The following is a 20,343-nucleotide window of genomic DNA, read 5'->3' on the forward strand; positions in this document are numbered from 1 at the left end:
AGAGAGTTTCATGGATTGTAGCCTAATTTCAGGCACATGAGAAGCTCACAAGAAGTACAGAAATAACCCTGAAGTACTTGGGGAAAAGCCTCTTTTTTCCCCAATTTACTAGTGAGTTGGCCAAAAAGTTTGTTTGGGCTTTCCATACCTTCTTATGGAAAAACCAAAATAAACTTCTTGGCCAATTCAATATTATTAGCTTTTTCTTTTCCCCTAATATGTTCCAGGTAGAAATACAGTACTGGAAAAGAAAAATGGTTATTTACTATCATCTGAAGCTGGGATGCATTTCCTAGCAACACCCTCTTCTTTTTGGTACTTCATGTCACCAGTGGGGCTTCCCAGGTGGCACGGTGGTAAAGAATCCACCTGCCAATGCAGGGGATGTAGCTTTGATCCCTGGGTCAAAAAGATCCACTGGAGTAGGAAATGGCAACCCACTCTAGTATTCTTGCCTGGAAAATTCCATGGATAGAGGAGCCTGGGAGACTATAGTAGTGCCTGGGGTTACAAATAGTTGGACACGACTGAGAGACTGAGCATTGCACACGCATGACATGTGTGTGAGCCTTGCACACGCATATCATTAGTGTTCCAAATATGACGACGCTGCAGTGAAGCATTTATGTGTCTGTTTTTGCAAGAGGTGAGCTCTCTGAGGGACGAGATCACATGTGAATATCTGAATTCACATAGTGATAGGCACAAAGTAGGCATACGACATTTGATAAATTCTAAGGCGCAAACGTCACTGACTTACCACAGTAGGTCAAAATGCTGGCTAAGTGTTCATTTTTATATCAAAAAGACTGATTTTGAAATCTCATTCAAGTAAATTAAAAGTAAATTCAGTCTCATACATAAATCAATTTAGTGGCTGCTTGAAAGTAATTGCCAAGATGCAAACCAGTAATTCACTTTGGGAGAAACAAGTTGAAAGGAACTTAACCAGGTAGCATTTTATGAAATCTCCTTTATAACTACTCCTAAATACCACCTTTCCCCCTCTTTTAACACATTTATTATTGGGGTTAAATTATAGTAATTCCCAAACTCAACCCCCAAGAAACAGTTATCTATGCCAAGCTTACTTCATACTAATTTTCTTTTCTTGCTTTTTTTACAACTTGATTTTTTATTGGTGTATAATTGCTTTACAATGTTGTGTTAGTTTCCGCTGTACAACAATGTGAATCAGCTGTAAGTTAATTACCACTTTTGTTGTCATTTACAGGAAGCTTATTATGTGTCAGCCACCATTCTGGTCTCTTTACACTCATTTATCACCTCATTTAATCCTCCTAACAACTGGATAAAATAATATTTTCTTTACACTTGAGGAAACAGGTTTGTCATAATCCAAAGCCATGGGTTCTCCCTTTGCTTTGTTGGGTCTTTGTTTCCACAGAGGTCACAAAAGTGTCACCCTTTCCCTATGCCCAGCTACACACACACACACACACACACGCACACACATTTTTTTAGTCAATATGCACTCAATGTGTATCAACTTCTTTGGTATTTCTAGAAGAAAATGATGTTGCATTTTGCCTCTATAAAATGATCTTCTCTCCTGATATTTTATCCTTCATTGGTTTTTGGACTTCTTATGATAGGGTCTGCAGGTGAATGGCATCATCTTGGCCTGTTGGGCTCATCTTTGGCTGGACAGGGAAAGATGTCCTCAGATCCACATTCTCAAGTCTTTTAGGGTGCAGTTCCATCATCCACCCTCTCTGATCATCCTCAAGGAATAGCATTCCTGCGTGCATGCTCAGTTGCTCAGTCATGTCCTATTCTTTGTGACCCCATGGACTATAGCCTGCCAGGCTTCTCTGACCATGGGTTTTTCCAAGCAAGAATACTAGGGTGGGTTGCCACCCCAGCATGCCCTAGAATGTGCACGTGTCCAAAAAGTAAAATAAAAACAGTTGAGCTAGTCGAGTGCAAAATTCCCACACTTCTGGAAAGATTGAAATACATATGCCTCTACAATCTATGAAATATAAATTGTGCAATTCAGTGATTCCACAAATGAGTTCAGTCCTCTTATATTTGCATTCAAAATGAGCAGGGCATAGCTTAAACACAAAAGTTCCAAATTCATGTCAACAATGTAAAATTTTACTTTATTTAGGACAACATTAGGTAGAATATAAAACACTTTGACAAGGTGAGAAAGAGTCTGTGGAATAATGGAAAAAAACTTGTAGAACTTTTAATGGCAGGGCTTCCCAGATGGCACAATGGTAAAGAATCTACCTACCAATGCAGGAGATGCAAAAGACGTGGGTTCAATCCCTGGGTTGGGAAGATTCCCCTGGAGGAGGAAATGGCGACCCACTCCAGCATTCTTGCCTGGAAAATCCCACAGACAGAGGCGCCTTGGGGGCTACTTGCCCTCACCATTCCTCATCTGTCCCCTCTTTTGAGTGGGCACTGGGCAATATGACTTCATGCCTTGGCCATGGTTCACTAGATCACAGGTGGACGCTGGATGAGCCAGGGGGACCCATACCTCAGCTGGCCAAGCACTCACAAAGTATATCCTATCTTGAGAAAGAGGATCTGGGTCAATTAGGTTTTCACTTCTGAGGATCTGAACTTAGAATCATATAGAAAAGTCCCAGGCAGGAGCCAGTATTGTATTAAAAGATCAAGTAAGACCAAGCAGCAATAGGCTTCCCAGAGACACACAGATACCAAATCCTGAGGGAAGCCAACGGGGAGGGGAGAGACTGGGACTGAACTGATGGTCCTGGGGCAGCCTAGAATCCTGTGCTTCCTGAGGCCTGCCTGCTCGGCACTTTCTGGGTTCCTATGAGTCCTCCCTATGTTCTTACACATGTGCATTCCTCCTTCTTTTATTTTTTATTGGGACCATTTTTAAAGTCTCTATTGAATTTGTTACAAAACTGTTTGTTTTACATTTTGGTGTTTGGGCCACGAGGCATATAGGATCTTAGCTCCCTGACCAGGGATCAAACCTGCATCCCTTGCATTGGAAGGCATAGTCTTAACCACTGGACCACCAGGAAGCCCCCAATTCCTCCTTCTTTTGAATGCCAGTGTCTCCTTGGCATTCACTTCTAAAAGTAAAATCTGAAAATAAAATAAAATAAAATAAAAGTCAAACCTGGTTCCTGGAAACATCGCACTGAGTTAACGCCCCTGGAAGCAGCTTTCCATCAGTGACTGATGGGAAGATGGTAGACAAATACCCCAGCTTCCTTGTCCCTTGGCTGGGACATCCGTGGGGTGTATCTGAGCTGTCTACCAGAGTTTCCAATCAATTAAGCCTTGGCTGCCCACACTGGTAACTAGCTTGATAATTCACCTTTCGCTGGCTTCACTCCCCTGTTATTGCTTCCTGGGATCATCTTTCAAATATATGATTTGTCCTTGAATCCTTGTCTCCAGGTTCGATTGGAGGGGGGAGAATTTCAACATAAAAGAGAATCTAGGTTATCTATACTTTAATGCTTAAAAAGAAAGAAAAATTAGTCTTGATCCACTGATTACTTTCTAGTCCTTTGCTTTAGATGGTAGAGACAGATTCTAGAACAATACCCTGAAGAGACCAAATTTGCTCATCAGACAGAATGCATGATTTTGTCCTCAAGAGAACCGGTGATTAATTAGATCATTTTTTGTACAAACACAATGAATTTATATGCACACACACTGTGCTGAAGTGCTTCTTCCTTTAAATATGTAAACAAGGCTACTTGGATTAATTCAGGTTACAGGGATCAGAACTAAGAGCTGCCTCATAAATCAATATGCCCCTAAGTGCCTTTTAAGCCTGCAGTTATATTTTACGGCGAAGGATGTGATTTAGGAAATTTATCAAGTTCTGTAGGAATGAGTCATTTTATAATATTATTCTACTGTATTTCCATATATACTTGGGCTTTCATTTTAAAAATTTAAATAGTTCCACATTGCTACAATTCCACCAAAGACTGTGCTAGTACTATATGCCATATGCCACACTGGCTGTATTTCTGAAAGCAGTATAGAAGATAGTTGTATTCCTTTCCTCCCCTCTCACCATCCCCCAGCAAAAGAGAAACACTCTGCATATGCATGGGATTCGTTGGGGTTTGGGGAGACTGGAGGGAGGACAGGAAGGGAAATATTTAGAATTTAAATTTCCCTTTGTATTGGATCTGGATCCCACAATGTATTTTTCCCTTCCTGAATAAAACATACTAAGAGTGCTGAACATTTGGCAACATGCTTCATTGACTATTGGGCTTCCCTTGTGGCTCAGCTGGTAAAGAATCTGCCTGCAATGCTGGAGACCAGGGTTCAGTCCCCAGGTTGGAAAGATCCCCTAGAGAAGGGAAAGGCTACCCTCTCCAGTAATCTGGCCTAGAGAATTCTATGGACTGTATAGTTCATGGGGTCACAAAGAGTCGGATACGACTGACTTTCACTTTCATTGACTATTAAATTTACACATGGAAAAAGTAAGGAAGCTATGAAAACAGTTTGAAGTCATAGCATCATGCAATTGAAGACAAAGTGGGCAAAATTCAGTGAAGAATGAAAAGAAATTACCACTGATTCACTAATGATGCTAAAAATACTTACTGAACGTCTACAGTACACAAAACTTCATAAAGCTTCATAAAGTTGACAGTGATATATAGAAAAGATGCCTAGATTAAGCCCTCATTGAGCTTACATTCCAGTAAGACAAGTAGTGAAAGTACTGAAATAACTTTAAAAGGAGGTAGAAAGGGATGGGAATCAGAAATACTGAGAAAATGCTATAAAGTTTTGAAAAATGCTTGCCATTTAGCAAAAAAGATAAAGTTTCAAGTGTTAATAGAATGTGGTCCTCCCAAAATACAGGAGGAGTTACAGAAAGTTGGTTGAGCCCTGCATCTTTTCACCAGCTGCTACAGACAGAAATGAACTGGGATGACCCAGAGGGATGGTATGGGGAGGCAGGTGGGAGGGGGGTTCAGGATGGGGAATGCATGTACACCCGTGGTGGATTCATGTCAATGTATGGCAAAACCAATACAATATTGTAAAGTAAAAAAAAAAAAAAAAAGAAGAAGAAGAAAATGAACTGGACTACTCCTGGTATCCAGATAAAAGAGGAAACCAAGAAATTTGTTGAAAGTACCTACCTGCGTCCTCTTTAAAAACTTAAAAAAAAAAAATAGCTCTAACTATTTGACTTTCTTCCCATCTTTATCCCTGGGGGCCTCTTTTGTGTCATGAGAATTCTCCCTTTCTACTGCACCACATGCAAACTCTTAAAATAGACCAACCAAACCATGATCTATGCAAGTTCAAGTTCAGTTGAAGTATTACTAAAAAAAAGTAACATCACATAGTATTTCCACCAATGATAATATTGCAGCAATGGATGACCTCAACAACAGGGCAGTTATTTATTAAGTAGCCAGTACCCCTGCAACAGGGCTAGCTACCAAGTGGTTACAGATTTGCAGTGTTGCTTCGAGGACAAGTCTGGCCCGAGGAAAAGGTAACAGATGAACTTATGCAGCTGCATACTAGGGTCACATGATAGCTCTTCAGGGAAAACAGTGATAGGAAACAGAACTGGGGATTGTCCTGCACAAAGAGCAAAGGTTAACTAGCCTAGAATATTCTAGTGATGCCAAAAATGACCTGCCAGCATGATCTGGGGCAGGCCAGGCAGAAAGGGAGAAAGCTGGTTGCTGGCAGTGGCTCTAACTATTTGACTTTCTTCCCATCTTTATCCCTGGGGGCCTCTTTCGTGTCATGAGAATTCTCCCTTTCCACTGCACCACATGCAAACCTCTGTGAGCGGGATTTTTCTGGGCATTGTGAGTCAGAACATCTCTGACATCCTCTGATTCATTCTGGTTGCTATCTATGGCTACAGAACTTGGATGAGGAAAGATCTTTTAACAGCAACCAAACACAATTTGGAGGCTATCCTAAGGCACCTGCAGAGGAATAACAAAACCAGCTAACTAATGTCATGGAGTAAATAAAGAGCCTACCCTCCTTTACGTAATGTGTTTGCAGACCTTTGCGTTATAGGGATAGGAACCTACCTGGTGGCCCAGTGGCTAAGACTCTGTGCTCCCAATGCAGGGTCACTGGGGTTCTATCCCTGATCAAGAAGCTAGATCCCACATGCAGCAACTGAGAGTTCCTATGACAAACTAAAGATCCTACATGCCACAGTTAAGATACAGCACAGCCAAATACATAAGTAAACATTTAAAAATTGTAGGGATATACAAGGTTTTGAAGATTAAGGTACAGGGTACAAACAGGTATGAACGTAAAAATGAGATGTTTCACTTTAGAGAAAATTGGTTATTTCATATTGGGGGAAAAATTCTGACTTAATTTGAAATTATATTAAGGGCAATTTTAATGCAAAACAGTGTTTTCCCACTGGGGAAAACAGTCTGACAGTTCCTCAAAAAGTTAAACACAGAGTTAACAGGGACTTCCCTGGCAGTCCAGAGGTTAAGACTCTCTGCTCCCAATGCAGGCTGCGTGGGTTTGATCCCCGGTCAGGAAACTAAGATCCTGCATTCCACATGACATGGCCAAAACAAACAAACAACAACAACAAACAAATAGTGATAACATATGACCCAGCAACCCCACTCTTAGGTATTCCAAGAAAATGGAAAACATATGTCTTATGTCCATACAAAAAGTTGTATACATGTGTTCATACCAGCATTATTCTTAATAGCCTAGAGCAGAAACAACCCAAATGTCCATCAGCTGGTGAATACACTGTGGTCCATCCGTACGAGGGGATATTACTCATCCATAAAAAGGGATGAAGCAGTGATACACGCTAAACTCCAGTGAACTGTGAAAACATGATGCTAAGCAAAAGCGGCCACATACAAAAGGCCACTTGCTGTGTAATTCCAATTACAGGAAATGTCCAGAATAGGCAAACCCAGAGCCAGAAAATAGACCAGGAGTTCCCAAGGGCTGGGCAGTGTTGGTAACAGGGGTGACTGCTAATGGTTCAGTTCAGGTCAGGTCAGGTCAGTCGTTCAGTTGTGTCTGACTCTTTGCGACCCCATGAATTGTAGCACGCCAGGCCTCCCTGTCCATCACCAACTCCCAGAGTTCACTCAAACTCACGTCCATTGAGTCGGTGATGCCATCCAGCCATCTCATCCTCTGTCGCCCCCTTTTCCTCCTGCCCCCAATCCCTCCCAGGATCAGGGTCTTTTCCAATGAGTCAATTCTTCGCATGAGGTGGCCAAAGTACTGGAGTTTCAGCTTTAGCATCATTTCTTCCAAAGAAATCCCAGGGCTGATCTCCTTTAGAATGGACTGGTTGGATCTCCTTGCAGTCCAAGGGACTCTCAAGAGTCTTCTCCAGAAAGAATGAAGGGATGGAGCTAATGGTTACAGGGTCGTTTTTCGGGGTGATGAACATGCTCTGGAATTAGATGGTGGTGATGTTTGCACAACTTTGTGACTATACTAAAAACCACAGAATTGTACACGATATAATGGTATATTTTTATGGCATGTGAATTATAACAATTTTTTAAATGTATGAAATGTGTTTATTCACCAAGCACAGTATATATTATATACTAGAGAAGCAAAGCCTGTTAAAACAATTTTCTTGCAAATAAGAACCTTACTACTTGGCAAAGAGAGATACGCAGACAGATAGATATAACCAAGCATTATGTTGTTGTTGTTCAGTCGCTAAGTCATGTACAATTCTTTGTGACTGGAGTACTGGAGTGGGGTGCCACTGCCTTCTCCGAGAGAGGACCTCACAGTGTACTAAATAAGACAGGCTTATAAACAGGCAGCTGTAACAGAGTTCTCACAGAGTTCATGCATGGGATACTGTACATCACGGAGAGGATGAGGCAAGAGGTAAGACAAGCCTGCCCAGAGGAGGAAAAGCTTAAAGCAAATTCCACCTGAGAGTCAGAGGAACAAGGAAGGCTACACCAGGCAGCAGAACATAACACAGTAAGACCCAAGGTGAAAAGGCCCTTGAGACATCTGTGACAAAGACATCTGCTGTGAGTGTTGTTGGGGGTGGGGTAATGGTTGAACATGGTAGAAAGGCAGGGTCTGACCGTCAAGGGCTTGAAATTCTGATTCTGGGAAATATGATTAAACTAATGGAACAGGCAGGAGCTTTTGGAGGTTAACAGGGGTTATAGGTAACTATAAATCAATGGAAAATGCTGGCTGTCTAATGCTTTGCATGCATGCTAAGTCGCTTCAGTGAAGTCTGACTCTTTGCGACCCCATGGACTGTGTTGCCTGCCAGGCTCCTCTGTCCATGGGATCCTCCAGCCAAGAATACTGGTGTGGATTGTCATTTCCTCCTCCAGGGGATCTTCCCAACCCAGGGATCGAACCTGCATTACAGACAAAACTCCTGCGGTCCTGGCATTACAGACAGACTCTTCACCGCTGAGCCACTGGGAAGCCCTGTCTAATGATTTACCACCTATTAACAGCTGAAAACCTAATCTCTCCTTCCATGCCCTCCCAAGATTTCGAAGAAACCACTCATTATCATTTCCCACCTCAAGAGACTAGGGAATCACTTCCCGTCAACAAACGATGAGGCCCTGGTGGCCGGGTGTGTGGAGGAAAGAAGACCATGGCTGAGAGCATTGCCTCGCCAACACCGGGTGCCTGTCACTGCTTTGTATCCAGCCAGCCACTCATGCAGCTGGCAGCGAGGACAGCAGGGCTGACGGGAGGAACCAGATATTGCTCCTTATCACAGCTTCTGGGAAACATTTTTTATGGCCAGAAGTCAAACACTGCTCTCCGATTTAAGGTGGGGTGGGTAGAGGTCTTCACCATTGAGTCTGAGATTTGCCAAGTATTTAAAACATTTTCCAACACACCATCTCAGTAACACCAGGAAGATGAAATAGAAAAGCCCCATGGAGCTTTGGGAGATACACTCCTCAAACTGTGGACAACAAAGTCCCTTTTTAGCCTTTGACAGAGCCCAAGACTTTCCCTTGGAGAAGGCAATGGCACCCCACTCCAGTACTCTTGCCTGGAAAATCCCATGGATGGAGGAGCCCAGTAGGCTGCAGTCCATGGGGTCGCTAAGAGTCGGACACGACTGAGCGACTTCACTTTCACGTTTCACTTTCATGCATTGGAGAAGGAAATGGCAACCCACTCCAGTGTTCTTGCCTGGAGAATCCCAGGGATAGAGGAGCCTAGTGGGCTGCCGTCTATGGGGTCACATAGAGTCAGACACGACTGAAGTGACTTAGCAGCAGCAGCAGCAGCAGCAGCAGCAGCAGCAGCAGCAGCAGCAAGACCTTCCCTTGGCCCTTTGACATCAATGTGTGACCCATGGGGATGGGACTGATGACAGCAGATGGGATGAGAAGGGACATGAAAGTTAGAGAACCACATGAGTCACACACCATGAACATATAACAAAACAGGAAACAACAATGTATTAATCACCTATGATGTTCTCTCAGTTACACGGTAAATCTCAGTATACTGGAGTGGGTAGCCTTTCCCTTCTCCAGGGGATCTTCCCAACCCAGGGACTGAACCCAGGTCTGCCGCATTGCAGATGGATTCTTTACCAGCTGAGCCACAAGAAAGCCCCTTAGGGAGACAGACCGTTCCAAATGAAGACAGACCTAGGAGGGGTACAGAAGATTATAGGAGGGACACAGCAGGTCCCTGAACCAGAGTAAAATCACCTTCTATTTTAGGGGATATGAACTGCTTTACCAGGGAGGGGACTGTCAATTCTGTTTTGGTCACTGGTATTCAGTCCAGAACTTTCTGCTTTGGGATGTAGACTCAGCTGACAACATAATCATTGAATCCTTTCATTATAACCTTAGGGCTTTTGATAACAGTGCCAGTCTCTTCTTGTTTGTTTGCTGAGAAGGTAATTGCCCTAAATATGCCTCTTTCATTTGTACTGGACCCAAAAGCTCAGGAGGTCAGAGAAACACAGGTTCAGAAACTTACTCTAAGCTTCTGCCGGAAGGTGATAAGAAAACCCCATACAGAGAGCTTGTAATCATGATCTAGGAAAAAGAAATGTTTGCTAATTTTCCTTGAAAAACCAATTTATTTGATAAGAGAAGCTTCAGATCTGAGTTATTAAAGTACTTCATCAGCACTATTATTTACAAAATTAAAGTGTGCCAAAGATTAGCAATTTCTATGGATGACCTGACCTTAAGCTCCCGGGTTGAGGCCTTACAGCATCATGGTTTAAGACCATGAATTTGGGTGTCAGGCCAACCAGAGTCCAAATCTAGCTCTTTCACTTAATACCTACGTGACTTTTAGCACGTTTCTTAACTGCATACGCCTCACTCTCCTCATCTGTAAAATGAAAATGAAAGTAGTGCTTGCTTTGTTGAGTTTTTAAGAATGTTAAATGGGGGAGCTTATAAAGCACTTGGCACGATGTTGGACACACAGCAGGCCCTCAATGAATGACCCTGGTTCTAGAATGGTATGGCATCCACGATCAGAGCTAACAATCAGATCCACATGCAGAAGCTGTTTTTTAATGTTCACTTATCTATTTGCTTTGTCTACACATCTAGTTTCTTGCCGATTCCTTTCCCGTTCTGAAATGGGGAAAACAGTTCCTCCTCTAGCGACTTCCAGGGGTTGTTTTGAGCATGACAAAGGAGAGAGACACATAGGTGGAGCCCTGCACAGCTCAAAACAGGAGTGAGTACCAGACAAAAACAGGAAGTTGTGGCATCTTGAGGTCCTTCTGGCAGCTGCAGGAGGCCTCTGCCAAATATCCCTGAGTGTCCTGCCAGGAGCTGCCCCTGAGCACTGTGGGGCTTTGCTCACAGAGGAACACGAATGACTACAGGAGGAGGGGCTTCCTTCAAGCACCTGTCCTAAACAGGATACTTTAAGTTCACATGGTGGCTTCCTGGGAACCCCACTTCCTGTGCTGTGTGTAAACTCCTGGGCCCCAGCAGCCCTGGAAACTGGACTTCTATTGGTTTACAGCCATGGAAGACAAACAATAGAAATCATTGCTTTCAAAATAATGAATGAGTTCATTGTACTTTTATTATAGTTAAAATTTAGTGGGTGTTTGTGTGTGTCATTGTAGCAAACACCTCTGATGTGCATGTTCTCGTTTAATCCTTGTAATCGGTGCTGCCTTTAGACTCAAGCAAGCACAGGCCCTGGCCCTAAACCATACCTTCCTCAAAAATGTCTAAGTCCCCATCATGAAGCTGCAGAACCAACACTGGAACTGGAATTATTGTTATATAAAAACTAAGTCCCCAGAGAAGGAACTTATGGTTGCTGGGTTGGGGGGAAAGATGGAGGAAAGGCATAGTTTGGGAACTTGGGACAGACAAGTACACACTGCTACATTTAAAATGGACAACCAGAAAGAACCTACTGTAGAGCACATGGAACTCTGCTCAGTGTTATGCGGCAACCTGGAAGGGAGAGCAATTTGGGAGAGAATATAGAAATGTATGTGTATGGTTTAGTCCCTTCACTGTTTACCTGAAATTATCACTGCATTGTTAATTGGCTATATCCCAATACAGGGGCTCCCCTGGTGGCTCAGCTGGTAAAGAACCTGCCTGCCAATGCAGGAGAAGCAAAAGACAGGGGTGTGATCCCTGCATTGGGAAGATCCCCTGGAGAAGGAAATGGCAACTCCCTCCAGTATTCTTGCCTGGAAAGTTCCATGGACAGAGGAGCCTGGTGGACTACAGTCCATGGGGTCGCAAAGAGCTGAACATAACTTAATGCACATGCACACACATATCCCAATACAAAATAAAAAGGTTTTTTAAAAAAATAAAGAGACAGGAGGAAAAATATATCTAAATCTCTTTCTGGTGCCTGGGCTGGAGCCAGCAGTGCTATCTAGGCCGGGCAGTCCAGCCTCCTCTTTGGAGTTCTCTCTGATGATCCTCTGTGTCCCTCTCATGCTGTGCAGCGGGTTGACCAGATGCCTAGAGGCACTCTAACCAGCCAGGAATTGGAGTCAGCCCAATTCCAGGAGGAGTTTGGTGAACAATCACTCTTTGAGGCTGGCATGGTGTTTTTTAACCTTGATTGAGCAGGGTTGGACTGCTGACATATTGACTTGGAGTGACTAAAACTGTTTATATAAACAGGATCTTCACAAAAACTATTTGCCCAGGAACCCATATGCCCTGGGGATGGACCTGCTCCTAGCAATCATGTGAAGTGTGCATTCTTCTGCATACCTTACAGATGGGGAAATTGTCACTTGGAGACATTAATTTCCCAAAAACAACACGTTGAATAAGTTGAAGAGTTGGAACTTAAATTCTGAAATGTCCAACCCCAAAGCCCACACACCGAACTAATTCCCCAGATTTCCTTATCTGCCCCCAGTAAGATACCAATACCCTAGAGAAGGTTACATTTTCCTTTACCCAGGCTCTCTTTGATACTGTCTATTCTCTTGTTGCCCTGTGATTGAAACTACTGACAAGCTATTGTCCAGCACACTCTCCTTCGGCCACAGGTTACCTGGTCTCCTCCTGACTTCCTGCCTTCTCTACTGGCAGACCTTATCTCTTTAATGAGCATCAACAGCTCATTCCAGAAACATTTTATTTGAATCTCTTTTAGTAGAGTCACTGAACAGAAGCACCAAATTCATTCATAATTGTTAGTTCCAGAGGAAAGTTACATGTTTTGTTTTTACCCTAATTGATGAATTAACTTTTTTAACTCAATAAAGGGACTTTAGGTATCCACCAGCACGGGAATCCGATATTTAAGAGAGGTGCCCTAAACTCCTGCAATATGCATGGTCAGCTGGCTCTGAACCAATTTCTCCTAGAGTGGCTTGTAAGAGGCCTGAGGGCAGAAGTCATGGTTTCCCTATCCCTACTCCTTGCTCCCCTGAAAAGGATGAGCCTGGAGTAGTGAAATAAAGACTGTTAAAGAGTGAGAGAGTCAAAGAGCTGTCAGCATCTGTCAGATCAGTATCCTGTCCTGCCTTAACACCGATCTCCTAGCCAGCCTCTCGGTGAATTGCATGATGTATGAATTGTATCTCAATTTGTTGTTGTTAAGTCACTCAGTCGTGTCTGACTCTTTGCAATCCCATGGACTGCAGCACACCAGGCTTCCCTGTCCTTTGCTATCTCCAGGAGTTTACTCAAACTCATGTCCATTGAGTCAATGATGCCATCCAACCATCTCATCCTCTGTTGTCCCTTTCTCCTCCTGCCCTCAATCTTTCCCAGCATCAGGGTCTTTTCCAATGAGTCAGTTCTTCACATCAGGTGGCCCAAGTACTGGAGCTTCTGCTTCAGCATCAGTCCTTCCAGTGAATATTCAGGACTGATTTCCTTTAGGATTGATTGGTTTGATTTCCTTGCAGTCCAAGGGGCTCTCAATAGTCTTATCCAGCACTGCAGTTCAAAAACCTCAATTATTCAGTGCTCAGTCTTCCTTATGGTCCAACTCTCACATCCGTACATGACTACTGGAAAAACCATAGCTTTGACTAGACAGACCTTTGTCAGCAAAGCGATGCCTCTGCTTTTTAATACACTGTCTAGGTTTGTCATAGCTTTCCTTCCAAGGAACAAGAATCTCAATAAAGCATCTCAATATCTCAATAAAGCTGTTCAAAAATTAATTGAAAACAGAACACCCTAGTATAAGTTAACTCCCTTCCCTGACCTAGCCTTAATCCAATCGTGCCATCCTCTCTAGCAAAGAATTATCCGGTATATATTCTGTTTTCTTGCTCTTTGGGGTCATCTTCACATGTTTATAGGGACCATGTCTAATAGCCTTCTGCTTCTTATATGAATTCTAGTACTGATTTTGACAAGGAGTGAGCATCTTCTCAATAAAGAAATCATAATTTCCAAGTCTGAGAACTCTTAAGTGTAATAACTCTTGTCCTCAGACTGGGCTTTCTCAACTTCTTTCCCAGGCCGATAGATAAGTGACCTCTTTCTAATAAGCTTCACTGAAAAGAAGCCTCAACAAGTTCTCTCAACATTTTACATCCTTTCTTTTTCTTTTCTTTTTAAATATTTCATAAGTATACCTATGGCGGTTAACACAATTTAGATCTCACCTTCACTTAGGTCCTTTTTTACTAGTAGCAATCTGTTGCCTTGACTATCTCTTTTCCATTCATCCTATATTATATGAAAGAAAATCATCTATCAATAGAGATCTTTCTTTTCCACCTCTTTGCAAGCCCATGGACTGTAGCCTACCAGTCTCCTCTGTCCATGGAATTTTCCAGGCAAGAATACTGGAGCCGGTTACCATTTCCTACTCCAGGGGATCTTCCCAACCCAAGGGATCGAACCCATATCTCTCACATCTCCTACCTTGGCAGGTGGATTCTATACCACTGTGCCACCTGGGAAGCCCTCTTTTCCATCACACTTCCTGTTATAGACTGTTATTAGTACAAAGAGCTGACTCATTGGAAAAGACCCTGATGCTGGGAAAGACTGAGGGCAGGAGGAGAAGGGGCAACAGAGGATGAGATGATTGGATGGCATCGCTGACTCAATGGACATGAGTTTGAGCAAATTCCGGGAGCTAGTGAAGGACAGGGAAGCCTGGCATGCTGGAGTTCATGGGGTCACAAAGAGTCGGACAGGACTGAGTGACTGAACTACAACTATCAAGTTTGGAAAGAGACATATTTGTAACTGAGATCGTGAAATCATGGACAAAAATACCCTCAGAATTTAGTTCCATGACTGTACTTATGTTACATTCTCCATTCCTCCCACTCTCACCCCATCAATTATATATCCAGGATAGTGTTTCTTTTGAAGAATACATCATGGAAGAATGGTTCTAGACAGCACTTTATTACTTATGCCAATCACAAAACACAAAGCCACGTACAGAGTGGGCTCTTTTACTTACCAAGAGGACCCGGGTTGCTCAACAAGTGCTCAAACGTGCAGCAGACATCAGGATGCAGATACAACAAGTGAGTGATGGTGGCCCGCCTGCGAGCGGGGGCGGGGCTCCCGGGGAAACTCACATCCTCGACAACCAGTCTCCTTTTGCACGAGCCCCTGGTGCTGGTTTTCGCAGATGAGGTGGCTTTGCCTTTGCCCGAGTTGCACAATTTCCCCAGAGACTTTAAACCAAGGAAGCAAGGCATCTCGGCACAGATTGCAAAGAAATGAGAAATAGATACCAGGCTTCCAAGAAGCTGTGCTTCTCCACAACTCTCCTGACTCCTTATTGTTTTTTTTCCTCTCACTGCCCAGCAAAGAAGATTAAGGAAGATGTATTTAAGTGATTACCTTCAAGGGCTTAGGTACAGCTCTGTATACACAGATGATCAGGTTAAAAAAAAAATAACTACCAGGAATTCAAGACTATTTTAGTCTGAGACATGAATGAAGAGTTAAAAATCAGATTAATATCCAGAGCAAGAGAAAGGACATAGCTTCAACAGCGAAAAAGATTCACCCACAGACATTCCTAGGATCTTCAATATCATCTGGTAAGAGTGCTGTGAATAGGCATATCTATTGATATGAATCTAAAAATGCATATCAGAAAAAATTCAGGATAGTAATTCCAAGTTCTCTCGTGTTTCAGCTCTCATGGAGGAGAGAGCTCAAGAAAAGTTCTTCAGCTACAACTAACAACCAAGCTAGCTCCAGGCCACAGTAAATAATCCTTCTCATTTTCTACCCTCCCCTCCCCCTGGTGTCATGAAAATCCTTCAGCCTCCTTCCATTAATCCAATGGCAATAATATTCTTAACGTTGTTTCACACGTTTTCTGCTACTGCAGAATCTCTAGCAGAATCACATGATGAGAGAGAATTACCATGAAGGTGGCTGCATGAATTAATAAAGTTATAAGCGAGCAGCAGCATCACACAGTTAGGCTGCTGATGTACAAAGCAGCAAATGTACAAAGGCTGGTAATGACTTTTTACCCTTGACACCCACTCAGTCAGGTTAATAAGCACGTGACTGAAATACCACACAAGAGTCACAAGTCAGCATGAATAAAACCACACTCCTTCTCCTGTCATTGGGATATTATATTCTAATAGCATTTTCTTTTCAATAAAACCCTTACACACTTTAAACAGGATAGAATTATAGAGCTGGAAGGGTCTTCAAAGATAAGCTACTCCAATGGTTCACAAATATCACTGCATGCAAGAATTTTCTCTAGAACTTTTGAAAAATACAGAGACTGGGGCACCAGCTCAGACCTCTAAATGAGATTCTTTGGGGGTGAGGCCCAGTATTACTCAAAGTTCCCCAGATCAGGACCAACATTCAGGAAACAGGGATCTTCTCCAGACTTTTAATTTTAAGGTGCACAAGGTAAGCCTTAGGGATACTAACTGGCTTTCCCAGGACAACACAGCACACCCAGGATGGAGTCAGGTCTCCTGACTCATAAGCTATAACTGTTTCTATCACAGGCATCAGGTCTTTCCATAAAGCTACAGAGGGATGAAGCAGAGAAAAGAATTATTTGCTTCTTTTATTAAGGAGAGTAAAAAAGCTGACTTGAAACTCAACATTAAAAAAAAAAAGATCATGGCATCTGGACCCATCACTTCATGGCAAAGATAAAAGGAAAAGTGGAAGCAGTGACAGATTTTATTTTCTTGGGCTCCAAAATCACACAGCAGATGGTGACTGCAGCCACAAAATTAAAAGATGCTTGCTCCTTGGAAAGAAACCTATGACAAACCTAGACAGTATAATAAATAGCAGAGACATTACTTTGCTGACAAAGGTCCATATACTCAAAGCTATGGTTTTTCCAGTAGTTATGTACGGATGTGAGAGTTGGACCATAAAGAAGGCTGAGTGCTAAAGAACTGATGTTTTCGAATTGTGGTGTTGGAGAAGGCTCTGAGAGTCCCTTGGACTGCAAGGAGATCAAACCAGTCAATCCTAAAGGAAATCAACCCCGAATATTCATTGGAAAGATTGATGCTGAAGCTGAAGTTCTAATACTTTGGCTACCTGATGCAGAGAACTGACTTATTGGAAAATCTCCTGATGCTGGGAAAGACTGAAAAGGAGAAGAGGGTGGCAGAGGGTGAGATGATTAGATAGCATCATCACCTCAATGGATATGAATTAGAGCAAACTCCAGGAGACAGCAGAGGATAGAGGAGCCTGGCATGCTGCAGTCCATGGGATCTCAAAAAGTTGAACACAACTTAGCAACTGAATAACAATCTTTAATGCAGGATTTGGCAACAGAATTCAAGAACCAGAGAATTCAAATTTGCTAGAATGATTCTAAGCCAATGGGAAGCACAGTGGGAATAGCGATAGACTGCCCCAGAGGCATCCAGATTGGGCCAGAGATACAGAGGGTGGAAGTGTGGAAGCTTCTAGTACCGTAGTCACGTGGTGAAATTTCTCTTCTTACATTTGGAGGATTAAGTCCTATATCAACATTGCCCCCAGAAAAAAATCCTTCCAAGATCTTCCTCTAAAAACAGCATTCAAAGTAGGTAAAACAGGGTGTTCTTCCCTGCTGGCTCAGCGGTAAAGAGTCCACCTGTAATGCAGGAGATGTGGATTCAATCCCTGGGTTGGGAAGATCCCCTGGAGAAAGAAATGGCTGGCTACCCATTCCAGTATTCTTGGGCTTCCCTGGAGGCTCAGATAGTAAAGAATCCACCTACAATACAAAAGACCTGGGCTCGATCCCTGAGTTAGGAAGATCCCCTGGAGGAGGAAATGGCAACCCACTCCAGTATTCTTGCCTGGAGAATCCCATGGACAGGGGAACCTGGAGGCTTACAGTCCATGGGGTCACAAAGAGTCAGACACGACTGAGTGACTAAATGACAACAAAACACGCTGTATGTGTTCTATTTCTTGTTTATTTCAAAGAGCCTTAGGATGTACAATTAAGATATTTTATCAAATGTTTCCAAAGTGTGGTTCCTAAACCAATCTGTTTAAAACACAGATGCCTGGGGTCCTGTAGACTTATTAGGTTCTTTTATGTTTTCCTAATAAACCTACTAGTGTCAGAACCTCTGCCCTAAACCATTAATTCCTTCTTTCCTATAGGACTGCTCTTTGCAAACTGAAAACCTGAGAAGATCTATCTGCTTACATGTTTGTTCACATGGTCTATTTGTGAAACATATATACTTGCTTATATAGAGAAGCCAGACATAGTCACTCAAAACATAGGCTCTAGGATACACTAATGATTCACAAACACAGACTTTAGACAGATTTTTTTTTTTAATCCAGCATCTTTCTATAGCAAAAGTATAACTATTCTATAACAAAGCTGTCATGCCTTCTTGGTCCCTAAATTTGTCAAGCATTGCCCCCTAAAACGAATCCTATAGCACTGACTCCATCTCAGTGCTTAGCTGTTGTATCAGTAGAATCTAGTCAGCCAACTCCTAAATTTTTGGACAAGTTTATAGATCCATATTGGAGAAGGCAATGGCACCCCACTCCAGTACTCTTGCCTGGAAAATCCCATGGACAGAGGAGCCTGGTAGGCTGCAGTCCATGGGGTCGCTAGGAGTCAGACACGACTGAGCGACTTCACTTTGACTTTTCACTTTCATGCATTGGAGGAGGAAATGGCAACCCACTCCAGTGTTCTTGCCTGGAGAATCCCATGGACAGAGGAGCCTGGTGGGCTGCCGTCTATGGGGTTGCACAGAGTTGGACACGACTGAAGCGACTTAGCAGCAGCAGCAGCATAGATCCATATATGTAGTTAAAAAGTGGCTATGTTCTGACAGACTATACAAGGGGAAAAAATTAAATTCTTCTTCAATAAAAGGATTATATATAAGAAGTTTTATCTACTTAATGAATTTTAGATCAGGATGAATCATAAAGAAGGCTGATGAGAACACCAAAGGTTTCTTTGCTCTTAAAGACAGTCTGATTATATGTAAATGTGAGGTGCTGACTTATTTTTCAGGTGGTGGAAAGAGAAGAATTCAGATACTGGCTGCTTGGGGGTTGGGGCCAGCTCTGACAGTGGGCACCCAGGAGCTACATCCTTCTTTATACAGTGCCTAGAGTTCTTAGCTTGACCTCTTCCATGTAGCTCATGGTAAACACCCTGCAGAGGCCACACCTCCAGTATTAAAAATATTTTTTTCAGTGGAACCCACACAACAGCCATGAAAACACAGTACAGAGAAGATCCTTAAAGAAGCGGCAGCGGACCCATGTCTTCCATTGCGGGACCAGCATCAGCCTCTCGCCACAGTTCATGTCAAATTACAGTCACAGCATTTACAACGGAGTGGAGTGGCTTCTGGGACAGTTCATGTGGTTATAAAAGAAGGTATCACAAACTCTACACTATGAAGCTAATGCTAACTACAAATGCATAATTTGCTTGGGTGGCCTGCATATCTTCTCAGATAGGCATTCTTAACACTGCTAGCAACAGTTCCATTGCTTCTAAACAAGCTCGTCTAAGATAAGCAAAGAAAAGAAACTGTCAGTGGCAAAATTAACCAGGAGCTTTAACCCAGCCCTGAGAGACCCTGGGCATTCTGCCTTTACACACTGTAGAACCTCAATAGTGAGATGAACCCCAACCTCAGAGCCAAGCACTTTGGGGGTTACACAGTGCTTAGAGGACAGATGCCTTAACTACTCTTAATTCACCAGTCACAGGTCAATCCCTGCAATTCTGTGCTAATGAATTCTGACTTTATTCCATGTAATGATTTAAGTCTTTATATTTTTCCAGACAAATGTCCCTCCTCTACCTTTAAATCATCTGCTAAAATTTATCTGCTTTTTGATAAGAGAAAAAAATTTTAAGAGAGAAAATTACATTGGGAAGGAAATCCAAAGCAGAGAGGATATATGTAAACATGTAGCTGATTCACTTTGCTGTACAGCAGAAATTAACACAACATTGCAAAGCAACTCTACTCCAATAAAAAATTTTTAAAATGCCAATTTTTTTAAATGCTAATTTTTATGGGATTTAGTTTTACAATGAATTTACAGCCTGTGGTTTCATCAGTGACAAGGAGGTCACCTGCTTTTCAGTTTGGGGTTTTGTTTTAATCAGAAGGGAGCAAACACAAGAGCTCAGCAAGTCCACTTAAAACACCTGCAGAAGCTCATAGTCTTCGGGATGGTCTTGGCTGCTGAGCAGAAGAGAGTAAGCAGACAAACAGCAGTGTTTTAAGCAGGAGTACTCAGAAGAAGGGGCACCATCAAACTTCTAGACAGTGATGTCTTGACCCATGAAGTGTCTCTTGCTCCAGCAGTTACACCTGTTCCCTGCCACCAGCAAGTCTTAAGTTTAGTTCTGCTGGCCTGCAACGTCAAC

The 20,343-nt window shown here is 42.7% G+C and overlaps 1 protein-coding gene and 1 long non-coding RNA gene across 15 annotated transcripts in view; both read right to left on the reverse strand.

Moving 5' to 3' along the window:
* ABLIM1 (actin binding LIM protein 1) overlaps positions 1-20,343 on the reverse strand; it is a 328,684-nt gene that overhangs the window by 197,002 nt on the left and 111,339 nt on the right. The gene's annotated exons all lie outside the window — the stretch shown is intronic.
* LOC147344370 (uncharacterized) overlaps positions 1,324-20,343 on the reverse strand; it is a 39,793-nt gene continuing 20,773 nt past the window's right edge. The window contains exon 2 of the long non-coding RNA XR_015155360.1: positions 1,324-20,294. This is a non-coding gene — a long non-coding RNA (uncharacterized LOC147344370). The remainder of the gene's footprint in view (positions 20,295-20,343) is intronic.

Source organism: Bos grunniens, chromosome 26 (assembly GCF_055505025.1).
Source record: "Bos grunniens cultivar Pamir isolate PY7600 chromosome 26, Bosgru_T2T1.0, whole genome shotgun sequence".
NCBI classification, from domain to species: Eukaryota; Metazoa; Chordata; class Mammalia; order Artiodactyla; family Bovidae; genus Bos; species Bos grunniens.